The sequence below is a fragment of the Rhyacophila brunnea genome, unplaced genomic scaffold (assembly GCF_057557595.1).
Source record: "Rhyacophila brunnea isolate RB1 unplaced genomic scaffold, BYU_Rbru_1.0 scaffold_12, whole genome shotgun sequence".
Taxonomy (NCBI): domain Eukaryota; kingdom Metazoa; phylum Arthropoda; class Insecta; order Trichoptera; family Rhyacophilidae; genus Rhyacophila; species Rhyacophila brunnea.
In genome coordinates this window covers 24,216,220-24,242,342 of record NW_028232774.1, presented here as the reverse complement: position 1 = coordinate 24,242,342, position 26,123 = coordinate 24,216,220, and the positions used below count along the sequence as shown (strand labels likewise).

The 26,123-nt window shown below is 32.4% G+C and overlaps 1 protein-coding gene across 1 annotated transcript in view; it reads right to left on the bottom strand.

Annotated features, from left to right (window-relative positions):
- Positions 1-16,269, bottom strand: part of LOC147077961 (sodium-dependent noradrenaline transporter-like) — a 140,984-nt gene extending 124,715 nt beyond the window's left edge. Inside the window, exon 1 of the mRNA XM_085961028.1 lies at positions 15,952-16,269. The gene's annotated coding sequence lies outside the window, so the exon portion shown is untranslated. The remainder of the gene's footprint in view (positions 1-15,951) is intronic.
- Between the last annotated feature and the right edge of the window lie 9,854 nt (positions 16,270-26,123).

The following is a 26,123-nucleotide window of genomic DNA, read 5'->3' as shown; positions in this document are numbered from 1 at the left end:
GATGATATGGTTATTTTCTATAATATGCTTGGTGAATTGTGAATCAGTCTTACCTGTTTCCCATGAACAAAACTGAGCAATTGTTATCACTATTAATAATTTGAATGCAAGGTAGAACATAGTTTATATTGTTTTACAATAATGGGTGAGGTTTATATTCAGGTTGCGATTTAATCAATTTCAGTACTCGTTAATAATAATTCAAGAGGATAGCTATCTGACATAAAATTTACGACACAGGTAGGATTATAACATTTACAACTAAAATATTTATGAGGCCATTAGATGCAGCCGTCGAAATAATTTCTTAAACCCTTGAACATGGAACAACTATTTGAAAGTCACACATGCGATAGTAAATTCCCCTGTATTACATACTGTGTATTCGGAAATGCATGCAGAACCTTCAAACTATGCGCTTCCGGTTTTTTAGTGTCAGTGCTGTACTTAAAGACCAGTAGTGGTTTAAAACGCTCGAAGGAACTACGGACAAAATGATTTTGAGGCCTAATGTAAAATTTACCACGGAGTAAGAAATACAGTAGCGTTTCAGTTATATTTTTCCATGCTGGCCACTAGTCGCGAAATGATCTTTAATGCTCAAGGTGCAATGCTTACTCCAGGGATGGAGAGCCTTTTTCTACATGTTAAATTATATGCAAAAATCTTAAAACAAATAGTCACACAAATTATACACAGTGGTTTATCGTATCATATAATCGTCTAATTACATATGAATACTTACTAGGTACACAAAAATATATATTTTTTACATTTTATTGAGTTATTTTTTATTTGTCTGATGTCAATTTCTTTATTCGTGATTTATATCATACGACTTTAAAGGTACGGTTTATAATAGAAATCTGGATTTTTTCAGACAAACCATTATAAAGGAAACATCTTATGATTGAATTGCAATAATTCAACGACGAAAATAGTTGTTCGCAGTCAAAGGTTTACCCAAATATGGTCAAAATAGTGGTTTACATTTTTATTTATTGGATTATCGGGTAATGAGTTTGACGAAGTGAGATGGAATAAGGAAAAAGGCAGGGTTGGTTGATTTGACTCCCAAAATGAATAACTCAGAATTTGGTGCGTGAATGAAATGAACCCTGGTTTTATTATCTCCTTCCAAATAAATATTAATTTAATTATTACAGGTACGTTTACAGATTATAATTTAGATGAGTGAAAGCACGTGTATGCGTTATGAGAAATTGTGAAGTAGATCGGGCTGAGCAGAACGATAACCTTACAGTTGAGTCTTTGATAACTGACTGACTTTTTAATTTCATGTACTAAGTGTTTTTATAGCGATTCGATACAATAGAAAATGCTGCTATCACTATTTGGATATTTTGATAATCATGCTTTGTTGTGTAATGCATAGCTTGTTTGTAAATTATAAATAATTGATTTTAATTTTAGACAATTAAACACTTTTTAATTATTAGGCACGATTAATTTTTCATATAAACAATTTTGTGCATATCATGATAAATCGTTTGGTACATTATAAATAATTGTTTAATATAATTATTTTGCTAAATTATCTTTCTGTTAAAAATTGATTGATTCACATAAATCGCTTTTTCTGCTATTTCAACACCACTATGTTGCAAGGTACATTGTAATTATGAATTATTAGTTTCCTGCCAAGTCATGTAGGTGGTAGGGTATTGACCTCACTACAAGTTTCATTATTTTAAAAGTACATTATTATTCATAGACATTGCTAGCAATACTTATATTGATAAAACATATTATTTATATTATCGTGTAATCCGTTTGAATGCTTATAAAAGAAGCCAGTTTGACAGATGAAGTTCTTTTTTTTTTATTTCAGTAAATTAAATATAAAAAATCATAACATATAAAATTAGACCTATTGCCTCCATGTCACCCGAAAATAGTTCGTGTGTCATTTAGTGACACGCGTGTCATAGATTCGATATCCCTGCTCTGGTCTATATCAAGATAAAAATACAATATAAATATTGTGTAAGAACTATTTAGTAATGCTATAACAACTTACTGTTAAACAATTGTATAAAAATATTGCAATTCTGCAAATGACGTGGATAGAAAACATCTCAAAAATTATTGACAATCGATTAGTAAATGTGGATTTTGGGGAATTTATAGATAGTTCAATTATGATTTTAAAAACTTACGATTGCCGCTTTCATTTCTTGAATATTTCGACCGAAACTTTGATATTTGGTTTGGCGTGGTGTTTGGCATACTTATTAAAAAACCTGTGAACATTGTATAACAAAAACTGCAGCCTGCTTTCTTAATATTAATTATTCCTTTTGAATTTTGAGGACATTACTTAAGCAATGGAAAAGATTAGTATGTATGACCAACTACGCAAGCTATGGGCCACAATTGAATACAAGAAAAAGTCAGTTTGTAAGCTTTCGTTGAATTCACTACATATAGATTGTTTTAGCGGATTCGTGATCAAAATGCATCAAAATTCGAAGGGTACTTTCAATTCTATCGCAAGCTCAGTGACACAGTTCAAGTTTGTTTATACTAATATCTGTTTTAAATCATAGCTATCATAGCTTCGTATGTATTATATGGAAGGATTGCAATACCTACCGGTATTTTAAAATCGGTATTCCAGGATTTATCGATACCGAAATACCGGTTTTAAATATTAAAAAAACACCTGTATATTCGTTATTAAGAATGCAGACACATTTAATTTTTGGAAAACAAATTTAGTGTTTGCAATGTATTTGTAAAAAATCAACAGTTCTATAATTTATGACCTGTACATACTTTCAAACGTCAACGAAATATTATTAATGTAGATACTTAGATACATTTTCTATAAATATCTAATATCAATGTTTTCAAGATAAATACTTACTGGTATTAATACCGGTATTAATACGAAATACCGAAATACCGGTATTGATATTTTCATTCGATATTGCAATCCCTAATTATGTGCTTAACGCAAGGTTATCTGTTACGCCACTGCAGTTTGACTGAAAACTCAATTTTGGAATAAATTAACCACGAACCCTACCCTTGAAGTAAATCAGCCACTTTTCAAAGAGATCTATTATTCTGAGGTTAGCAATTATTTATACGAGAAATCTGTGCTCTAATATGTATTAATATGTATATAATATACGTAATAATTCATGTAGGTATACCATCAAAAGCTTAGCGGAACCCTAAATCCAATATAATAAGACATATTTATATCGCATATAGACGCATCCTCGAAATTCCTTGGACTGACCGGGTGACAAATGTTGAAGTTCTCAATCGAATGGGGAAGGACCGAGAAGTTCTACGTAGTATCAAAACCAGGAAACTACAGTACCTCGGCCACATTATGAGAGGACAAAAATACAGCATTCCCCAACTTGTCATTCAAGGAAAGATCAATGGGAAGCGTAGCAGAGGACGGCGCCGCATTTCGTGGCGTAAGAACCTCCGTGATTGGTACGAGTGCAGCTCCACCGAACTGTTCCGGGTAGCAGACGACAACAATAAGATCGACTTGATGGTGGCCGACCTCCGCTAGGGGATGGCACAATAAGAAGAAGATTTATATCGCTCAGGGGTGAAGATTAGTAAATAAATTGACAATTTTTAATTGACCTTGAAAATAGTATTAAACATAATATATTCGTGACAATAATAAGGTAAAGTAATAATTTAGTATAATATGACATATCTAAATAAAATCATTGTGATAATACAATATTATAAATATCGCTAATCGAACAAGTTTTCGTGTCAATTGCATCCAACATACTTTGGGTATATGATTTTTTTTCGACCATGTTCGATCATAATAGGATCATAATATGATCTCATATTATGGGCCTCCACAGAGTAGAGGTTTTTATTAACAGATTTTGTTTTTTACGAGAAATGGATGTCAGCCACTTGCTCAACCTATTAGGTCCATACTCTGACTCATACACACATTGAAAAACAATATGTGTACTTGCCAGACCCAGGATTCGAATCTGGGACCCACGGCGTGATAGTCCAACGCTTAAGCCGCGCGGCCACCGTGTATATGATTATGTATTATAAATATAACATTCAAAAATCTATGCAACAATTAGCAGAAGATAAGCGGCGACTCCACACCACATTCATTTGGTATAGTTGTTTGGGAAACAGAATATTAATTAAAATATAAAATGACTTACTACTATATAATATGTATCACTTGTCAAATAACAATCTCGCTCTTCTATATTTTGTCTCTCTTGTTATATTTAATTGAATTCAATTTAACATTTTATACATTTAGCCATATCTAATTATTTAAATGTGGAAAGAAACTCCTTTTTTCAAATTTACGAAGGCAGCCAAAGCATATGTTACTGTTAGATGAACACTCACGTAAAATGCCGATAAATTCGCATCTACGTAAACAAAGTAACAGACTTCAAATCACAACGCGAGCCGCCATATTATTTTTGGGGCTGCCAATATAAGATTAAAATAATGAACTTGTTGCCAATACAACCACACGTAGGTACAATCGTTCCATTCAAAAATCGAAGACTATTTTTATCTATAAGTCCATTGTTTTTTTTTTTGGCATTTTGTCCTGTAAAATATTTTGTCACGTTATTGAATTTATATTACCGAATGCCACTAATCATAAGCTGACAAGATGAGATACAATATATCTGAAAGATGAAAAGAAAATGCCTCATTATAATGCACCGTTAGATAATAAAGATATTGTAGATACGCAAATGCTACTCGCAATTTATAGAACTTCAATAGAGTTTAAGAAGGTTTTAATAGTTCTATTTTCTGCGGTGCGTTTCCGGGATGGTGTAACATAGAGCCAACTCTCACAATTGGCAAGCGGGCAGAACATTTTTCACGAACACGTACATTTTAAGACAAATGTATTTGTAAAAAATAATCGACTTGCTACAAGTAATGATTTTATTATAAATACAGGTTATTTTTAATTTTTAAATATAAGCATTAGTAGATTGTTTAAACTATAACTTCTAGAAGGACTCGTATGTTTTTTTTATTATTATTATATTAGGACGATTTTAGCGACCTTCGTCCGCAGACTGTTGGTTATATGAGTGATATGACCCACTCTATAGTTAAACTTATAATAATTAAAACAAAACGTATAAAACGTGAATTCGTTAAAGGATCCCTTCTTATTATGTATTCAATAATCGTAGGTCATGTTTACTAATTTTCTCTACCCTACAGAAACGATTTTTGACTAATTCATAGTTTTAATGTTTTTGAAGTTATACTTCTTTAGGCGCGTTTGGAAAAACAGATCAGAGTGTATTTTTGGCGTGTGACATGTCACACATAATTTATTTTTTAACACAAAAAAACATACTCGATAGTTTAGAATTGTACCGTTGCTAGGCAGCGAATTTATTATTGTCGGCCATTTGCAATTCCTTACGTAAACAAACTATTAAGCGTCATAGTGTTAGTTGTTAATTTAAAAATAAAAACAACGATAAATAATTATATATTTTAGTAATATACGAGTAAGTTAAAGTGTATAGAAATAAACCAACGGCGTTCCAATAAGCGGTCCTTTTTCTTGAGTGTGTAATTTAACAAGATAATTAAGAGCTAGTCGAAGAATCTAGTTTATCACAAGTTTTGTTTTTGTTTTTTACGCCAAATAAGTACGTGCGTGCATAAGTATACACACAGATTTTTTAAATATTTATTTAAAAAAAAACACCGATTCCATAAAAAAATATAAATGTGTATAACTTAGGTAAAATCCTTTTTATTTATATACTCAAAATATTGAAGCTTTTATTTATATCGAATTTAACTTGGTACTTATGGTCAAAATATCTGTAGTAAGGGAAAAAGTCAGTTTTTCTAAATTGTTTGAGCAATTTTATTTTAAACTTCGAAAGAAATTCATGTTTTGCCATCTTTCTACAGATATTGAATTTTGATTTGATATAAAAACGGAAAAATACCTATCTCAAGCGTTCCGCAAAAAAAAATATTGACGATCACTGGTCTCTATTATGTAGGTATATGTTTCAAGTCCTCCGAGATATGCATTAATTGGACTATCTTTATTCTAATATTATGACTGAATAGCATGTTGAAATGTAGTACCTATACAATAATTATTCACTCATCGTTTGATAAAATAATTATTAAGTACATCGGTATTCACTCAGCCACGTTTTTAAGAATTTTTCCCTTTAATTATTGATATAAATTTATGATGATTATTTTAAGAAAATGGTTGTTGTTTTAAAATGTAGCTATTATTTTTAATTATAAGCACTCAACGAGAAAGTCTTACATATCATTATTATAATTATTTTTTCATGCATTCGTTGATTATTTGACGAATTTTGAGCTTCGATAATCGCATATGCTGTAGGTTACACCGATACGACTACGACACTGTGTGAAACCTTAAAATACACCAATATTGAATGAGCGTCAGTGCATAAACCGAGAGCAGTTGTCAGAACGAAGGAGAATGTTAGAATAACGTATTCGTGACACGTGTTTTAGTTTATCCTACATTCTTCCACATTCGAGATCGGTTGCCTATTATTCCACACCGGTTAGGTATTTAAGATCCCATTAAATCTGTCTTCCTTGGAAAAATTCCTGAACAGCCATTCTTAAGATGCTGAGGATAAAGAGCCTTACCCAGATGTCCTATTGGCCACAAGCAAAAATATATCCAATACGTTAATAACAAACAGTTTCACTAAAATATGTTATATTTGTTTGTAACTGTTTGTTTTAACACCCACGATGGCTGCGCGGCTTAAGCGTCGGCCTATTTGACAAAGTTGATCATGACATCCTGATGGAAAAACTCCAACTTATCGGATTGTCGGATCGATTTTTGAAGCTATTCGGGAGTTATTTTAGGAACCGTCAACAATACGTATCGTACGGCCTTTATCAGTCACAGACCTTTTACACATTTTCTGGTGTCCCTCAGGGCTCAAACTTAGGACCCTTGCTGTTCACGATTTTTATAAATGACATAGCATTAGTAATAAAAAATGATATGTTTTTATTGTTCGCTGATGACTTGAAACTCTTTTTGGAAGTTGTCACCTTGGACGATTGTCGTCAGCTCCAACTTGATATAGATAATAAATATTAGATTGGGGCAGGCGTAACAAACTACAATTCAATATTGATAAATGCAATCTTTTGTCGTTTACCAGAGCCTCAAAAGTGTTGTTTTTCCAATACTCAATGCATGGTAGAGTTCTGTCACGAATATCATCTGTAAGGGATCTTGGCATTACGTTTGAGAGTAAATTGACATTTATTAGCCATATAGTTACCATTTGTAACAAGGCGCTTAAAATGTTGGGCTTCGTCATGCGTACTTCCCGGGTCTTTTCGGATGTTACGGTATTAAAACTTTTACTTAATTCTTTAGTTCGAAGCAGACTTGAGAGTGGGTCTATTGTTTGGGCACCGCATCAGTTGAAGTATGGCCTTATGGTGGAGGTGGAGAGGGTTCAGAAGAAATTCTTGAGACTCCTTTACTTGAGGTTATATGGATACTATCCGTGGCTTTATCCAACTGACTTTCTCTTAGGCGTGCTTACATACTGCAGTTTGCAATTTAGAAGGTTTTTTCGACTTATACGAGGTATAAATGAGAACTCTGCCATTCTGGGCAGTGTTGACCTGTATGTCCCTGATAACTATCTTAGAAATAGAGACCATCAGTTGTTCATTCTCCCAAGGTGCAGAACCAACCTGCCACTGGTAATGCCAATTGGGAGGGCGATAACTATGTTCAACGAAATTGCTTCGGGTGTTGATATATTCCACCTACGTGAGGATGAGTATAGGTGGACGTTGTTTTATAAATTCTTAAAATAGGATCTGCTTAACTCATCTGGTGTACTTCCTTGTACCTATCTTATGTATAGAATACTGTTGTATATTTCATTGTTTATAAATGTCATGTTGTGAACGTCTTAAACTTATAATTTGTAATGTCCACAATATGTTTAAAAAATGTTTAATTTTTTTTTTAATATAATGTCGTTGGTCCCAGGTTCGAATCATGGGTCTGGCAAGTACACATATTGTTTTTGAATTTGTGTATGAGTCAGAGTATAGACCTAATAGGTTGAGCAAGTGGCTGACATCACTGTGGAGGCCCATATGATCTTATTAGAATCGGACATGGTCAAAGGAAAAAAAAATCTCGTTTCAAATAATGATCTAATAATCTACCATTATAATGAAAATAAAAATATAGTTTATTTTAATAAATTATTAACAAGGAACCTCAACAAAATTTTATTGTTTTACTGTAAATAGGCTACCTTAATTTATGAAAACCACACATTTCAAACTTTACGCTTTAACCCTCGTTATTTAACGTTTTACTTAATTCACACCCCTAAAAAGTTACATTATTGTATTGGAATACACGAAAACTATTTTATAGTTTATAGATTGCATTAAATGATAACAACTTGGTCTAAGTTATTAATGTCAAAATAATATATAATATCCATAATTTTCTTTTGACTTTGATTGAATATGGTTAACATATTATTTTAAATTGATTTATAATGGTCAGGCGTGCACACAGAAAATGGTACATGCAGGGAGTTTGATGTCTATTAGGTATGAAGGGGGTGATTTTAATATATGTATTTACTTTTATTATAATAACTACATGCTACGGACTGCGTTTCGGATACTATTTGAATTGTATGTCCGCATAACGGGTGCGACACGCTACAGCTTTCGGAAAGTCCACAGCTAACCAGTGCCACTGGCTTCCATACTTACTACTTACTGTGCTTCATCGTTTTGACCGCTGATCCCTGTACTGGTTACATTCCCCATACCCATATACACCGCCTGGCCTACATCTGTAAACACTGGTGGAATGCTTGACGTTGTGCGTTGATGTTACGGACAATGAGTTATCCGAGGGAACACAAAAAATTTGGAATTGGGTTACTTTCTGGGTGTGGTTGCAAAAAAGTACAAGAATGGTTTGCGTATTTCAACATACATTGAAAAGTACCTACGTGAGAATTTTATATACCGGAGATTTGTGACCGGTTGTGTATGTGGGTGAATCGTGAATTATTATGCATTTGAAAATGTCAAAATTCATATTTTTACCTAACATAATATCCAAATATGGATTAAGGCTTATTCCATATAACCCATAAGATATTATGTATTCGAATTCAAAATGTGTTTGAAAAATCTAACCTGCAATTGCCGCGTTTTTGTAAAATTTACCACTATAATACACATTCCCAGACTATTTTCAGTGACAAGAACAAAACTTTAGTTACGATTATTAGCGTGTCCTTCTCTGTTAATTATACAATGGCTTTACAGTGCATCCAGAGCTTTGCATCGAATAAGTGCCCGAAACCACACTCGTCATTGTGAAACCACTGCATTAGGCCAGAAATTTATTTAGGGTAGGTACTGGTAAGTGGTAAAGTTGGGCAATTGATAATAATTTGGTTAATAAACCAAAAACTGTGGCTCCGGATGAATTTAGTATTAATTTCTCAAATATACTGTCACGATTCACACAGAATACATAGTCATAAGCAGAGATCTAGTTGTAATTATTATTATGTATCATATAAATATCCCTGAGTCACTGTTTTATATACTTAGTAACTAACTATCGCCGAGTCATCTTTTAATTCATGCCGCTTTTAAATATATTTTCGAGTTTTTGTGTAAAATGTATCCACACGCTTTAATAGAGTAATCCTGCCGGCGTCAGCGTAATTAAGCAGCATTGGTCATTGTACAGCGCCATACGAGCCCAGGGATACGTTAAGAGTAACTGCCACCTGGGTGCCAGCCCAGAATCCCTCCCCCAAATAAAAAGAAATAGTGGCAATTTGACAGAAGTCAAAGAAAAGTTAAAACAATTATGTTATTGGAATCAAAATATGTATTTATTTTTTTTTACATATTTTACCTATTACATAAAATATAACATTCTGAATTATAATGTAAAGCTTCTTAAATCGATGTCTTTACCAGCGCAGTCTACCAATCTTTATTAATTTGACTTAAATTCTGGTGCAGACTATTTATAGAGCTCAGATTTGTGTATTTTCCTTCAATAATTTATTATTGGCGTCTCTAACTGGCTCAAAAGAGTTGAATGTTCAGATTTCCGATAGGCACGTAAGTGAGCGCCACATTGTAAATACTTGCCCGTCGGGACAAATAATTACGTTCCACTGCCAGATTCAGTTCTCAATGTCAGCATAGATTGTTAAAAAAATGACATTAATTTATAAAATGTTATTTTTTTCGTGTCCGGAAATTTGTACGTATGCAGTTCGCTGTATCACACATATGGCCGTATATTAAAGACCGTCCAACCTCTTTGGGGCGTATGAATAGTACTGGCATACAATTCATGTCTAAATAAAGCACGGTACTTGTCAGTTTATACTTTACAGGAAGCCGGCAGAAAAATAAAATTGAAAATAGCCGATGCACTGGATTATTTTTTAGGTTAGGTTTTCATTCTTGAATTCATGAATTTTGCCAAAATCAGCTATGAAAATTGAATTAATGTTTATATTGAATCTAGTAAAATTTGAGACCGTATAATATACGGTCATCTCATTCCGATAAAAAAGCTCACTGCGAACTGTGCCACGGTGAAATATTTTACGTACAACTTACATGTAGCCATTTTTTGTATAGATGGAGCATGGTAGTACAATTTATAAAAAATATATTTAACGTTATGTAATAAAGTTCTATTTCTTCTTCTTCCACGGCGCTACATCCCGGGGTGGGATTTGGCCTCCTCCACAACCGCTCTCCACTCACTCCGGTCTCTCGCCACACTTCTCTAGTTCTAGTTAAAGTTCTATTTATTTAAATGAATAACATATTCCGCCCCATAAATCTTGCCGGAAGGGTGTTTAGTACCCCTAACACCCCCGCTTGGCACACCACCGCATACCGAGTGCTGTTGGCCTTGTAAGAAGACAACAGCTCCCGCCTGTACTTGACTAAGATACCCATGTAATAAACGCAATTTGATAAGTTTAGTTTGTTATATTTACGTGTGAGGTTGTAACAACGTAAACGGAACTGAAAACTATTCCAATTTAGTGCAATGTAATTAATATAAAACGTATTTTCAACAAAAATATCTGGGCATTAGATTCTATGAGTTTTGTCGATTTACTCCAGAAGAACACAGTCAAATTAAATAAGAATGGGATACCAAATAAACAAAAGAAATCGCAATGTTGATAGATTTAAATATTATACGCGAATAGCTTAATTTTTATGAGTACCTACACTTTAGTCAACAGGTTATTATTTATTCAATATAATAGGCTTTATTCTTTCTGATAATCATTTATTTATTTATAGATCTTTTAACAATAAAACATATTCGTTTTACTTTCCGTATCGAATACAGCTTGATAATCATAAGATAACGAAACACATGCCATTATAACGAAAGACTATAATGGTATAATGGTATAATTAGACTATACGCTCGAATGGTTAGATTTCTTCAGACCTTGGGTATACTCTGTTCTAATTATATATTTAAAAAAAATATCATATTAAATCATAAATCGATCGCTAATTACTTAGTTTTACGATTATTAAAAATATTATATCATTCGTGGAAGTCCAAATTCGTATTTAAAATTAATAACCAGATATTAAATCTGGTTTAATATTGAATAACTTAAGTTTCCTACCCAAAGTTATGAGTAGTAAATTTGAAAATTGTAATAATTATTCAAATCGATAGCGGACTGGATTAATTACTCAACCCTTTGATTGTAAGTACCTACCCTTGATGGTTTTTATCATTGATTACGACAATTTTATTTTATTACATATCATTAATAAGTTAATAGAATGTCTCGTATGTTGCAAATAACCTATTGTATCGTTGAATATGAAATAGTTTTATTTCAAATAGAGCTGTCTTCTTCAGATTTGATAGCGGGTATTGAAATAATCATTTAAAATGCCACCAAATAATTGCACCATATATTATTTAATGTCCTGACTTAATAAATAACAATAAAACACTATTTTATAGCAACCTAAACAAACTAGAGTATATGCTTCATCACTTTGCAATCCGACTCTAGAATGAATTTGATGTAATATATTCCAAAAATTTTCTTCTTTTTTTCAAATTTTCTAAAGTTATCTATTTATTTATCTATTATTACATTTATTAATACAAGTGAATATCATTTGATTTAATTTTATGCGAGGTAATCAGGCAAAGAGGCGTATCAGTGTAGTAAAAAGTGCAAAAAAGCGCATAGTTATAAAACGTATACTATACTCTAATTACCTACATTTATTATGTTGACCTTTATAAATATGTATAAATCATAATATTTTAGAGCAGATACAGTAAAATCTCTTTCAAATTCAACGTTTGTCGGATGTTCTATCAACGTTGGATCAATAGTTATAGAAAATTGGAAATATTTGCCACGAATGTTTTATTTTTCAAAATATTATGTTAATTCATCGCGACAATTCCATAAGTATATTTGAGGGATTTTGTTTTATTATTATTTAACTTTTATATTTTCGTTTAGGCAACATTAATCTTATACATGTACACTAAATTTAATATACATTATAAGTAGTAGATAAGTAATGAAAAAAAACGTTAAAATCATTTTCGAAAAACATAAAGTGTTTGCGAAAAAACGGTATTGCCGGTATTGTAATCCCTATAATTATGTAGGTACACTCTTTCGTCGTCCAGGTCTAATGTATGTAAACTTTTCTTCATAGTCAGTGTACCATATATACCTACCTGATATGAATGTGTTTTAAAACAATGCCAATAAAATTAATTAGCTGTGGAATGCTTTCTGCATACAACATATTTGTTGACTTTGATACAATTAGCGATGATATCAGGTGGCAAATTGGAAATGATTTGTCAGAAACGCAATGCAAAGACGAATAATTATTTATGAATGTGTATTACAGACATTCTACAGTCTATTTTCAGCAATAGAGAAAGCATTTGAATTGATTTTCATATATATTACAAACCTAACTATTATATTGATTGGGATTATGCGAAAGCACCGCAAAAGAACCTGTCACTGAAAGGTCACATATTTTACTCACTCATTTGCTGGTCTTGATTTAGGACGATTTTTTTTTTTGATAGGAAAACCGCTCGAATAGGAAAAAGGAAGAAAAGCTAAAAATAAGGTTTCCATCTAAACCTTTGAAAGATTAAATTAATCTTACATTTTTTAATTCGGACAGGATAACAGTTCTGTGCTATATTCACCACAAAAAATATTACGGCTGTAATTATAATTAAATCGAATCATATCAATTGTATTACAACACCTATAATGATGTCGATTCCAGAACGATAACAAGATAGTTTGGTGATTGGTAACTACCTGAAAAATCTCTGCTCAGGTTGCATTTTTTATATTTAAATTAGTTTTCTTTTTTGATGTTTTGTTTATGTAACTTACTGACGTACTGTTATTTGTGATTTGTGATTGATTGAGTGAAATCTTTATGGTAGATGGTTTTCTCCAAAAACTTAGCTAAGAACTAAAATTTTCTTGGTTTAGCTTTACTTGCATAGCATATTGATGTCGAATGAATATAGACTAAAAACAATGATACGTCCCATTGGACAATCCCATTAGAACTATCTAAGTATTTTCCCAAAATACTAAGTATTATATATTTTACAAATTATTTTCTAAATTAAACCATGGGTGTGAAACTTTAATTATGGTGAGCTACATTCAGTAAAGAGGAATTTTATTCTCTTGGGATACGTCATATAAAAAAATTGTCCAAAATCCAAACCGAAAGCTTTTTCAGCTTTTACGTCCAACATAAAAAATTCCGTCCAGAATATTGATGACATCAATTTTCACGATATTTAAAATTAAAGACAAACTGCATTTTGGAGGCTGAGGCGATATTACTAAATGCACGGAGCAACAATATTAATATTAAATAACGTTTAACGATTCTGTATCAGGACATAACATAATTATAATACATATTATCACAACTGTCATAAATAAAATTGTATCCATTTTTAGATTGACGTGCTGTCCGCCAATTATACAACAGGTGACCTCTGACACCATTAATTTTATTTACAACCAATTTGTCTGAAAATAATGTCAAGCATTATTTTAGAAACACCCAACATAATTATAATGACCGAAAAGTTTCTTTCTTGTCAATGATCAACTTTTGGCGGTGGTGTAGTGTGAAATAAAATAGTAGGTAGGTATCGATAAATTAATTTTATATCATAATTATACCTCATCTCTCTTCTATCTTTGTCTGGCAGACTTTTCTACTGAATTATTGGACTCGCCAATCGCTACATCTTATTTTATATTCGAACAATTTTAATCTGGTCCCTTCATAAGAAGCACATATAAATGATACAAGATACATATAAATGTATCATGATAATATGAGGATGTTAGTTACAAAGTCGATAAACTTCATATTCCGCCGTTTTGAGATAATCGCACAAATCGAGTGTATTTATGACTGCAAAATAAATAGAATATTTGTTTTTTGCAAACATATTAGGAAATAATAAATTATAAACATCAAATGCTAAATAAAATGTCCTTAACATGTTAAAAGTTAGTCGTTAATTTAAAAGTTTAAAAAATCCGGCTGATAAATATAAACGGTTTTATAATCGAGGGTAGCTGGGATTCAACTTCAAATAGGTAAACAAAAAAATCCCTTACGAGCTGAAACAACACTAGGACGACGAGTCTAAAAAATCTCAAAATTCCGTCACTCCGCAAAAAACGTTAACCACATTTATGACTGAAAATGTAATAATCTCTTTTTGCCAGCATATTATTAAACAATAAGAAAAAGTACCTAAATACTGAAATAAAATATTCTTAAAGTAACAAAAATTAATACGAAAAATCATATTTAAAGTTAGTTGTATAACATAAAAATGGCAGCTAATGAATATAAAAGACTTTAAAATCACACTCTGGCTTAATCCTATTTAACTAACACACGGAGGTGGATATTTTATGAATACGATGGCAAAGTACTTTCAGAATCAGGACCAAGAAAAATATCAAAACATGTTAAAATGGAAGATACCGACTTTGAAACTAATAGCCTCAAACATAATACAATTTTAGTTGTTGATTTATTGAAAATAAAATAATGACATTGTTGTCGATATTCATGACATCCTAAAATGTATGCTTGAATGTTGGAAAAAGTTTTGGTGATTTTATTTAGATAGTCTGACTACGATACTGTCATGAACCTAAAACGAGACAACTACGCAAGTAGATAACTAAATCTGGATTAAGTAAAAAAAAATTTGTCATGGAAATAAAGAAAATTATCGATTATAAAAGATGGTGTTCATAAAAAAAATCTTGACAGATTTCTGTTGAATCTGTTATATTTTATTGCATGCAATGGCTTTCCACCAATCGTCAGTTAATATAATGAAAAAAATATTCATACGTTTACTTAATGAATAAAAAATAAAATTAAAGATGCTCCTGAACGACACGTATTGTATTTTTGAATCTTTACAATAATTAGTTTTTGTATTTCATCTACCAATAAAAAGTAGGTAAATTGTTACTTACTAGATTATTAATTACTTTTCGATAAATATAATGAGAATGCTATAACTGTGTAGAAGTTTTTCAATAACTTATGATATAATCACCTCATACGACATACATACAATATGTAATATAACTTGGTTGTAGTACTACAACTTTTATTTTATAATCAGTGGTTCTATAGAAAGTTGACATCAATTATTAATAAGAGAATTGTATAGTGCAGGAAACTTACGACCATATTATTATTAATAATAGCGCACAATAAATAGTTAAAATATCATACTTTTCAATCAGGCAAAGCCCTTCCAGCTTTCACAATCTCGTACGACTCAGCAACACTTAGTTTTGGTGCCTTTTTAATTGTCAAAATCTGAAAAACAACGAAGTGCCGAAAACTTTCAAAATGTAGAATACCAAAAAGTTAATCACAGCACGCCCGAAAGATGGAAGTCTGTTATACTGTCAATATCCATCATAGACAAATGAAAGTATCTGGAATAAATTTATTTTCGGTTAATTACGATAAAACACGATTTAAGTTTTCTCTGGCGAATGGAGGCTGTATGGCGCGAGCGCCGCGGCGGAGCGTCGTTTGCAGACTGGATTCGCACTTCTGGCGGGAGTTCGCGTGCCGACTTGCAGAAAAATCGCGATCTGCATTACCGACCCATCCCTACCGCTTTTCATGGGAAAATTTACAAGAAAATTTAGCTCGAAGGCACAGTACTGCGTATGCATCGCAAAAAAATTCGCACATACTTGGAAATATTTCGAAAAATGCCACTAGTATTAGAATCGGCTCATCATGAACACAGAATATTCTTACAATATTGTATTTTTTTTAGTTTGAACGTATTAATGAATTAATAAAAAGAATTTGTGGATGTAGGAGCATCATTTATGACAACCAATTGTGGGAGTTACAGGTCGCAAGCCTGATATTCATTGCACGAACGGTGATTTTGATGTGTGAAAATGAAGGGTTCCAGATGCGCATAATTCCGGCACGAAACATGTAAAGGTGCGAGAATGTTAAGTGCGAGCTGACACACTACCAAGTGGTTGTTGTGTGTGCAAAGAAGAATACAACAATAACGCCAAAAAAAACATAGCCAAAGTAAAAGTTAAAATATCACATGGCTTGATTTATATGTTTCAAATGCACGATGTTCTAAAGAACTAAAATTAAGTATCAACCGGAGATTTTTATTTAATTATTGGTAAAAATGCCATGAAAGACGAGCGATTTACGTGGTTAGCCGGCCAATTTGAAATCAAAGCAAACCAAATCGTTAAAATTTATCCACATCGTCAAGTAACTGTGTGTACTAATGGCGTAGAAGCATAAGCAGAAAAGATAAATACGTCCATCTTACGATGCCGAAATTGGCGACATAGTTTGAATGACAAAACATAATATTCTTATTATAATGCCTTAGGAGAAGTGAGAAACAATAATTATATATAAGTGTTAGTTCGTCTCTGCATTACTCTTGAAGCCTACATTTTTCAAATTCGGCATGGGGTCAGTGGTCATTTGATAGCGCGTTTGGCTGTCAACCGAAAAATTAGTTGTTAGGGTTTGGCCGGTGCATACCGTGGATATATTTTTGCATTCATTCTAACAGCGTAGTTGCTGTGGGTGGGGGAAGGTTACAATTCAAAAATAAAATGTGAACTTCGCGTCGATCAGGAACTGATTGTGCTAACGTTTTGTAATGATCGATGCAACTTCCATCTACTGACAGAAATTAAAATACAAGTTGCGTACTTTGGATGTTGATGTCATAGTAATCGATTTACAGCCTAACCCTGGTCAAAATTTCTACGACAATATTGTAGAGTCGATTCTTACAACAAATTAATTGTGCGCCAGTAATTACCAGTTGTGACTGGCAGTGTTTAAACAATTTAATTTTAGTAGAGACTAATTAAAATCGCTTGCAATGGGATGGCACTTGTAACTTGTAACAATTAGATTTCGCTTGACCAAGGTTAGTCAAAGTATGATTTGTGGGTCTATTCTATACTTATCGAACACTAAATTGATAAATAGTATCAAACTTAGGGTAGGTTTGTATCAAAATATTAGCACTTATTGTAACAATTACACGAAGCCGGTTTTTATTGTTGCAATAAATGCGATATTTTAACAGCAGCAAGATAGGTGCTGTTAAAATATAGCACTTATTGCAACAATAAAAACCGGCTTCGTGTAATTGTTACAATAAGTGCTAATATTTTGATACAAACCTACCCTAAGTTTGATAATATTTTTCACTTTATCACTTTAGCGGTCGATAAGCATAGAATAGACCCACTGAAGATAGTGTGCTCTTGCTATAAACATTTTCCTATCAATTCTTCAATACACTAATTCTCAAAGTTTCTGGACATTGACCACAGAGAAAGTTGTTTTTATTTCATATTTTAATTATTTTATCTATGGGTGGTACACATATTTTTAAATACCTACTTATAATATTATTTTATAATTAATATCACCAATCTAAAATAATTATGTTATAATAAAATGGCCGAGTGGCTCACTCATCGGGTTATAATGTCGTGGGTTCCAGGTTCGAATTATGGGCCTGCAGTAACGTCCCGTGGTGGTAGGCAGATTGAGCTTCGCTCGGGGGCGGCATTTACTTGAAGGGTGGCAAACCGAGGAAAATCATTTGGTATATATAGAAATAACTACCTACCTAAACTGAGTACTTAATAATGAAAATATCTTTCCTTCCAAAAATTCAGCTCACTGGTTGGAAACAAAATGTATTAATTAGCATACAAAGTTTAACAGAACTTTTCAGGTTTTGTCAGGTTCGCGATGTGTACTTTACTTCCGTCGCTCTTCGACGTCCTTGGTAACCAGAAACAACACGAGCACGGATATTAATAAATACTATATAAAAAATGGGGCGGCATTATGGCGCTGCCCAGGGGCGGCATTTTGTCTAGGGACGTCACTATGGGCCTGGCAAATACCAGTGGCGAAGGGTGGAGGTAGGCTGTTAAGATCCGCCATAAATAGTGCGCATTAAACTTTTTCAGACATACATATTTGTTTTCATTGAAATAAGACTACAATTTACAGATAGTGTAGGTTAGATTTTAAAATTCAATTAAACCCTGAGAAACCAAGCCATAATAGATATTAGTCAAAAAATACATGTCTATCTATAAAATATCTAAAATTATGCAATTAAATCATACATAACTTTGAGTATTTTATAGATAGAATAATATTTTTTATTTATTATAGTTTGGTTTACGCAGGGCTTAATGAATCAAAAAAATGAACCAAAAATATGTGTAATATGTAGTTTTAATCCAATGAAAACAAATAACTATGAATGGAAAATTGTACACAATTTTGTCGTATTGCCCAAATTAGACCAAATCTATTATGGTTTCGTTTAGGCAGGGTTTAATTGATTTTTAAAAACTAACTAATACCATCTGTAAATTGTAGTCTTAGTTCAATAAAAACAAATACATATGACTAACATAGTTTAGTGTGCACTATTTATAGCGAATCTTAACAGCCTACCTCCACCCTTCGCCACTGGCAAATACACATACTTGACTAACACTAAATATGGATTTGACCAATTTCGATACCGGACAACACATTGTTTTTCAATTTAGTAGCCGAATATGAACTTAATAGTTAGGATCAGACATGGTCAAAAGAAGAAGAAAAATACTTTAAAGTAACTATAGCTTCATTACAAGTATTTTTATTCGAAAAAAAACGACTGTACAATTAATATTAACCATGTTACATAATAATATGTCATCTCACACACTAATGACATGTAAATTAAAAAGGTTTTGAGAGTAAAAAATATTGATAACCACTGCACCAATTATCACAGATTTGTATTTATTTTTGTTGCTGTTAGAAAAGAAAATAATAATATTCAATTTCATTGTGGTAACATTCCGAATTTAAAATCTACCATACAGTACGGCCATGGAAAAGGTTTTGACTATAAGTAGAATGGTGGTGCAGGCGACTCATTAAGGTGTTGGTATCGTTACTTTCAAATGACACCAACACCGTTACAAAATGATTTCGTCGTGGCCGCAATGCCAGAAGAAGCTGTCTTTCTTCTATCTAGTGGGGCTTATATTAAGCATTTGTACCTACTCTAAAACTTGATGGCGATTCTAGAACGTTTTATGTTTAGTTCAAATGGTATATGGCCTCTTTTAACATTATCATATAATTTACGTATGGTGTACTTTTGTTTGATTTTTTTTATAATTGATCATCTAAATTAAATAATATTCAAAGTAGTTATGATTATTTGTATATTCTCGTATTTAGCTTGTAACAGCCACTAATTCTAGGTATTTTTTATCTCAGTGCATCCCTGGCAAAATAAAAAAAATCAAAGCATAAAAGTGAGAGTTTGTTACAAATTAATCCTCATGGTAAAATGATTTATAATTAATTTAAGTATATTAATATTATAGTAGATTCTTATAAAAGTATATGTATATTATATTAGATGTCATCAAGCAGAAGATTTATATTTAAATGTCATAGTCATTCTCGAATTATGCAGATAAGTATGTGTAGATAGGTAGGTATATTACAAAACTTCTACCATGGACAATAAACGTCGGGCGTAGACAATAAGAATACCCCACCCCCGGTTCTTAGCCTCCTCATTCCACGGCCTTCGACTCCCTCTGCAGGTATTTATGATTCTGCCGCGTTCCAATTTCAAATTTGAATTTCGCAAGAAGGAATTCCACACCCAAGGAGTAGTATTATAATACGTTCTTCTGGGAACGTAGTGAGTATGGAGTGGTATGTATTCCTACCACCTGACTATGACGGGCGTGCGTACTCAGATGTACGTGACCTGTGGTTGCGGATGGTCCACGAAAGACAAGCGGTCGATCACAATCGCCACCACTATCTAGTATTTAATATAGATATGTCAAACTTCAAGCAGACTTACTAGTTAGTATCAAAACTGGCAGTCGTCATTCTTCAACTTAAACGTATTATATTATTTGGCTGAAGACACTGAACCATTAAAAATTAAACAACTATTAATACCCACTTTGTCGAAAAAAATACGACATCCGACGGGACTTGAACCTGATTCGCGCCAGTGTGCTTTTTTTTCAATTAAGCTACAGACATCTTAGTTGATTACGACGTTTATAACTGGTAGTTGTTATATGAAATGCTTATCGAATTGCATTATAATGTTGGCTATTGGTTTTAGTATATTAAATTAATGTAAATGTCAATTAATTCCTTAATTACTAACCGACATCACGGATTACTCCATTATTTAGTTTTTATAACGTACTTAGACTTAATAATAATTTTTTTGTATTTTTGTTTTCTACAATATGATTTTTTCTAGGGTGTATATGCATGACATGTTTTCAAATTAAGTATATTCAATATATAGAATGTTACATTCATAGATCTTGTTATTAATACCGACTTGTTTTTCAATGTCACAAAGAACTCAATTCACATTTTGTCGTGAAAATGATAAGTTTTAATTTTATTTTGGACACTCATTACACTTACCGTCCGTCTAATCTGCAAAGAGCCTACTGCGTGATGGTAAAGGAGAACTACGCCTCAATTATTTTAAGACATGGTAGTCCACATCTTATTTTTCTCTCAATACTGGCAGTGAATGATGTTATACGAATCAAGTGATACGACGAGATCACGCGGCCTTCTTTATGGTTAATTTAAAAACGCCTTTCACGTAACAATGTTCTTCTTCTTGATAGTTCCTTCATGACTGAGAATCGTGACCACCTTGAAAGTCTGTTATCTTTTGAACGACTAAGACTTTCCATCACTTTAGATCCTTTGATTCTCTCATGGAAGAGTAAAGGCTGCGCCCGGTTAGCTTCTTTACTTGATTGCTCTAGCGCTCTTCATCTGCTTTGCCTTCCCTGGAGGCTACCCAAAACCACCAGTCTCTTCAGGTTATTTGGTCCGCGCCAAGCAATATTTCAAAAAAAACTTCAAAATGTGTCTCAAACATATTGTCGAGAGCCGTTGTAATCTCTGGATGATAGACTAGTTCTGTACTGTGCCAAATTTTGAAGGCATCACATGCCGTCTACCTCCTTGCTCTCAGGATCCATGAGTAAACCGTATCCGGAAATTTATACGTAAACAGTTCACCGCAGGACACTTATTCGTGCGCCGCAGTACGTGAAACATGAGTTCGTGTAACATTTAATCAAATGACGAGTTTTTCGTTGAACATTTAACCGTGGAATACATTTGTACGTATGCTACAAGACGTGGCGAATTTTATGAGATGTCTTTACTAGGTTAGATTAGGGTTAATCTAATTGGAAGAGTATTATTTGAAAACTATCGCCGCATTTTGTAAGATACGTACAAATGTATTCCACGGTGAAATGTTCAACGAAGAACTCGTCATTTGATAAAATGTTATACGAACTCATGTTTCACGTACTGCGGCGCACGAATAAGTGTCCCATGATGAACTGCATACGTACAACTTACATGTAACCGACTCAACACCGTACAAAGACAATAATGTTTGCACAAACATAATTATGTGGCAACAGAAATTCTCCGATAATTCCATATAATGTAAGACGTGTCATCGCATTTTTCGCAATTCACAGCTTACAGAATAGTCCGGATTAAGGATGGGAAATCTATTCAAATTGGAAGATCGCATCAATAGTCTAACGGTAACCTAATACTGTTGCATTAAAAAAACCTCCAATTAAATGCACTTATAAATAAAGAAAAAAAAATGCACTTATAATATGTGCATCATTTTACTGCCTGAATCATCCAGAATCGATTGGTTTAATTGAATTTTAAAAACCATCCAATAGAGTTTGCAGTTTGTGTTCTTAGTTCAATGAAAACAAATAAGTCTGACTGACAAAATCTCCACAGCTGACTACCGCCCTTTAAACGTCAATAACTCTATCCGATGGCATATAGATATGGAAACTACCCCTCTTGTATCCAGAGCCTTCAACTGGGCATACGAACTGCGAAATGCTGGATAGAAACAGTAATAATTTTATTGTCAAGTTTCCGGATGCATATTTCAAAACACTGACCAAAATCTATCATTTATATCAGGGATGGCGAACCTATGAAACTAGTGGCACGCGATTGTTTCATTTTGAAGAGAAAAAAACGTCACTGTTCTGGCAGAAGACACTAATTCGAAAGAATGACATATTGAGTTAGTTACACCAAAATGTTCCTTATTTCAAACTTTACCGTCTGAAAACCTTCTTAATAAATAAACAGTCTTTATTTTAAAGTCATCCTTTTTACGATTACTTAATAAACTCACATGATAGACCATTTCAAACATTTTAACAATTTCAAAGTCAAATTACTCAAAACTAGTATTCTCCAGTTAGTGTGTTCTGCCAGAACAGAGACGAGAAATTACTATTTTATAAAAAAGTTTTACAAATAAATATATGAGTACTATTTAAGTAATATTAAAAATCAATAAATCAAATATCAAATCCTTTTCAAGAATAATCATTACGTTTAATATACAATTGCATAGCCCTGTCCTTAGGATCGGGCAATTAAAAATAAAAATAATTATAAACACACCTTATGAAATTAATTATCGGCAGTCATTCAAAAACTGCTTGTTATTTTGCCTCAAACATAATCTCTAAAAATGGAAAGCTGTTCAGTGATGGAGAATATAATATGAAAGAAGAGTGGTTTTAAATGCTTCCACGATCTTTTTGTGATTTTTAAAACAAGGAACAACATATTCAAATAATAAAAGGTATGCCTTCGGCTAGAAAAACGATGAAAGATAGAATATAAAAAACGCAATTATATTGTATAAGCTATTTTAATAGAATTCTTAAAAAGTATTTTTTTTATAAAACTTAAAAAAACTTTATTTTTCACTTTGAAAAACTGCTGGACACGGCAGACAGTCGAAAAATATTATTTGGGAAATTTTGGCACGCGTACGTAAAAAGGTTTGCCAACCCTGATCTATATAATATATATATTATAATGTACATCACTTTGGATATTAATTTCTCCACTTACGTAAGGTGAGATTGAGTGAACTTTGTTTTATATACCTTCACTCGGTGTTCTTTCGTGTACTCTTTTACTCATCTTGTGTTTTATGTAAATATTGTTAACACTTATTTTCTTTGTTTTATGTCATGTTGAGAACGCTTTGAATTTGTAATTTATCATGATCACTATAAGTATGAACAACAAATAAATTTGAATACGAAAATACCTGTATATTTAAATAACTTTATAACCACTTACATCCGTGCTGCTGATTTTCGACCGTGGACGCATCACGAACATTTTCTTCGAAACGAGCAGTCTTGTAGGCTCCTCGACATCTTTTGTCCGGCCTTCGACTTCCTCCGGCTGCGTTCAGGGATAAATTAAACGAAGATCCCACCTATAATGTGAGACTACGTACTTATAGAGCAAGGTGACAAGCATATCCGGTCGGTCAATTGATATTGTCGTGTAATGCAGGAAATGCAATAAAAAAGCGGGAATTACTGTTCACCGGATATTGGAAATGATGACATTGAAATGTAATATAGATACAATGCAGTCATTACACAAGTCTATTAGAAATTATTTTTAACCAAAGATGTTGAAAAAAACCTTCTTCTATAAAGACGGAGCCTATACGTATGAAACTTAGCTCCAAAATCAATAAGTAAAAAAAGTGAAAAAAAAAATTATATAATTAAGTCGTATTCAGGGAGTTAATTATCCCGGGATCTTAACTGTCAGGCGTGATATTTTTATCACGGCCACCCATGGTTAACCGCGAGCCTGCTGTCAAATTTAATGTCGCTGAGTAAACAGGAAGTTTTTTTGTCCAATTTGAGATTCTAATGGGATATATTTGGAATCAAGTAAGACGTGTTAACTGTGCTAACAATTATTATGAATAACCGCCTTTGTTATGGAATTTCTCCGAGTGATATCCGTGTTATTTTGGACCAATAAAAATAACTGAAACTTGCTACTTTGCTAGCTGTTTAGAATATTAATTAATTTAGCTAAGTACATGTGACTTTGCATTTTAGTTTCATTTAAAAAGAACTTCACAATAATTGTGGATAACAGTAGAATAATTATTCTACTATGACATTCCACTATAATTTCACATTGACACACTTAATTATTTATTTATTTTTGTTATTTAATTTATATTACCAAACTATGCTTTCAATGCTTAAATTCAAAGGATTGGGTAGTGCATAATTAAATTCGATTTCAATTTGACTTTTCATGCCACATTACCATTTAGTTAAATTTACAACATTGTGGAAAGATACTCTTCTGTCGAGTTTATGTAAGCAGCCAAAGCAATGCATTGGCCATTATTTTTTGAGATAAATAATTATGTAAAACAGTGAGAAATGCGTAGGTACGTAGATACATTTTGTTTTTGGGGCTGTCACCAATACAACCGCACGTACGATCGTTTGATTCAGAAATCAAACTGCCCTCAAAATTCCTAATACGGAATCCGCATAAGACTCCTTCTTCCACCTAGTGTCAAAATTCTTGTTTCTAACATTTTTTTTTTAAATTATTTTTGGAAACAAATTAACAAGAAAAATATAATACAATATAACTTTTTAACGGAATTTACAAGATTTAAAGATTTTTTACATGATAGTTGCCAGTTGGCAACACCGATGAAGGCGAATTTAAAAAATATATCATCTGCGTACGCCACTTTACAGATCTTTGCTTCGACCGAACTTCGAACAGAACTATTAGATTGATTTACTTAAACTACATACTTAAGTATATTTTAGTAACAACTATTAACAGTGAAAATAGTTAATAATAACTATATCACTTAAAATAGGCTTAATTCCTTTCCCGGTCTTTTCCGGAGGTGTCCATAATCCTCCAAAAGATATTTTAAAAAAGAAGGCCATATTTGACACTACAATTATTAAACTCTTTCCAATTAACAATTACTATGAAAATCAATAGTTTAATGTTTAAAATAAAATTCTAGGAGGGAGGAGTTTTATGTAAAAGTTTGGTAAGAACGGTAATTCTTCCCTAAATTTCACATATGATATGACAAAACTTGTACATATGTATTCCCCATGAGTACCATTCATGAAAGTCGAAATTACTTGACTTGTTACATTTTCAAAACATGCCTTCATTTTATTGCATTCTAAATTATGTGTCTTACTCTTCTGAGTTGAAAATGTCCCTCTGAGGCGGACGAAACCGGTACTAATCTAATTGATTAAAAGTGGAATAAGTACTACAAAAATAATTGCGTTTTATTAAATAAAGACAACAATATATTCGTCTTACATCAACTATAGTATATTTTATTTTCTCTATGTTGTGACATAAATTCACATCCACCGTAGTTCAATCAGTGAGCTTTG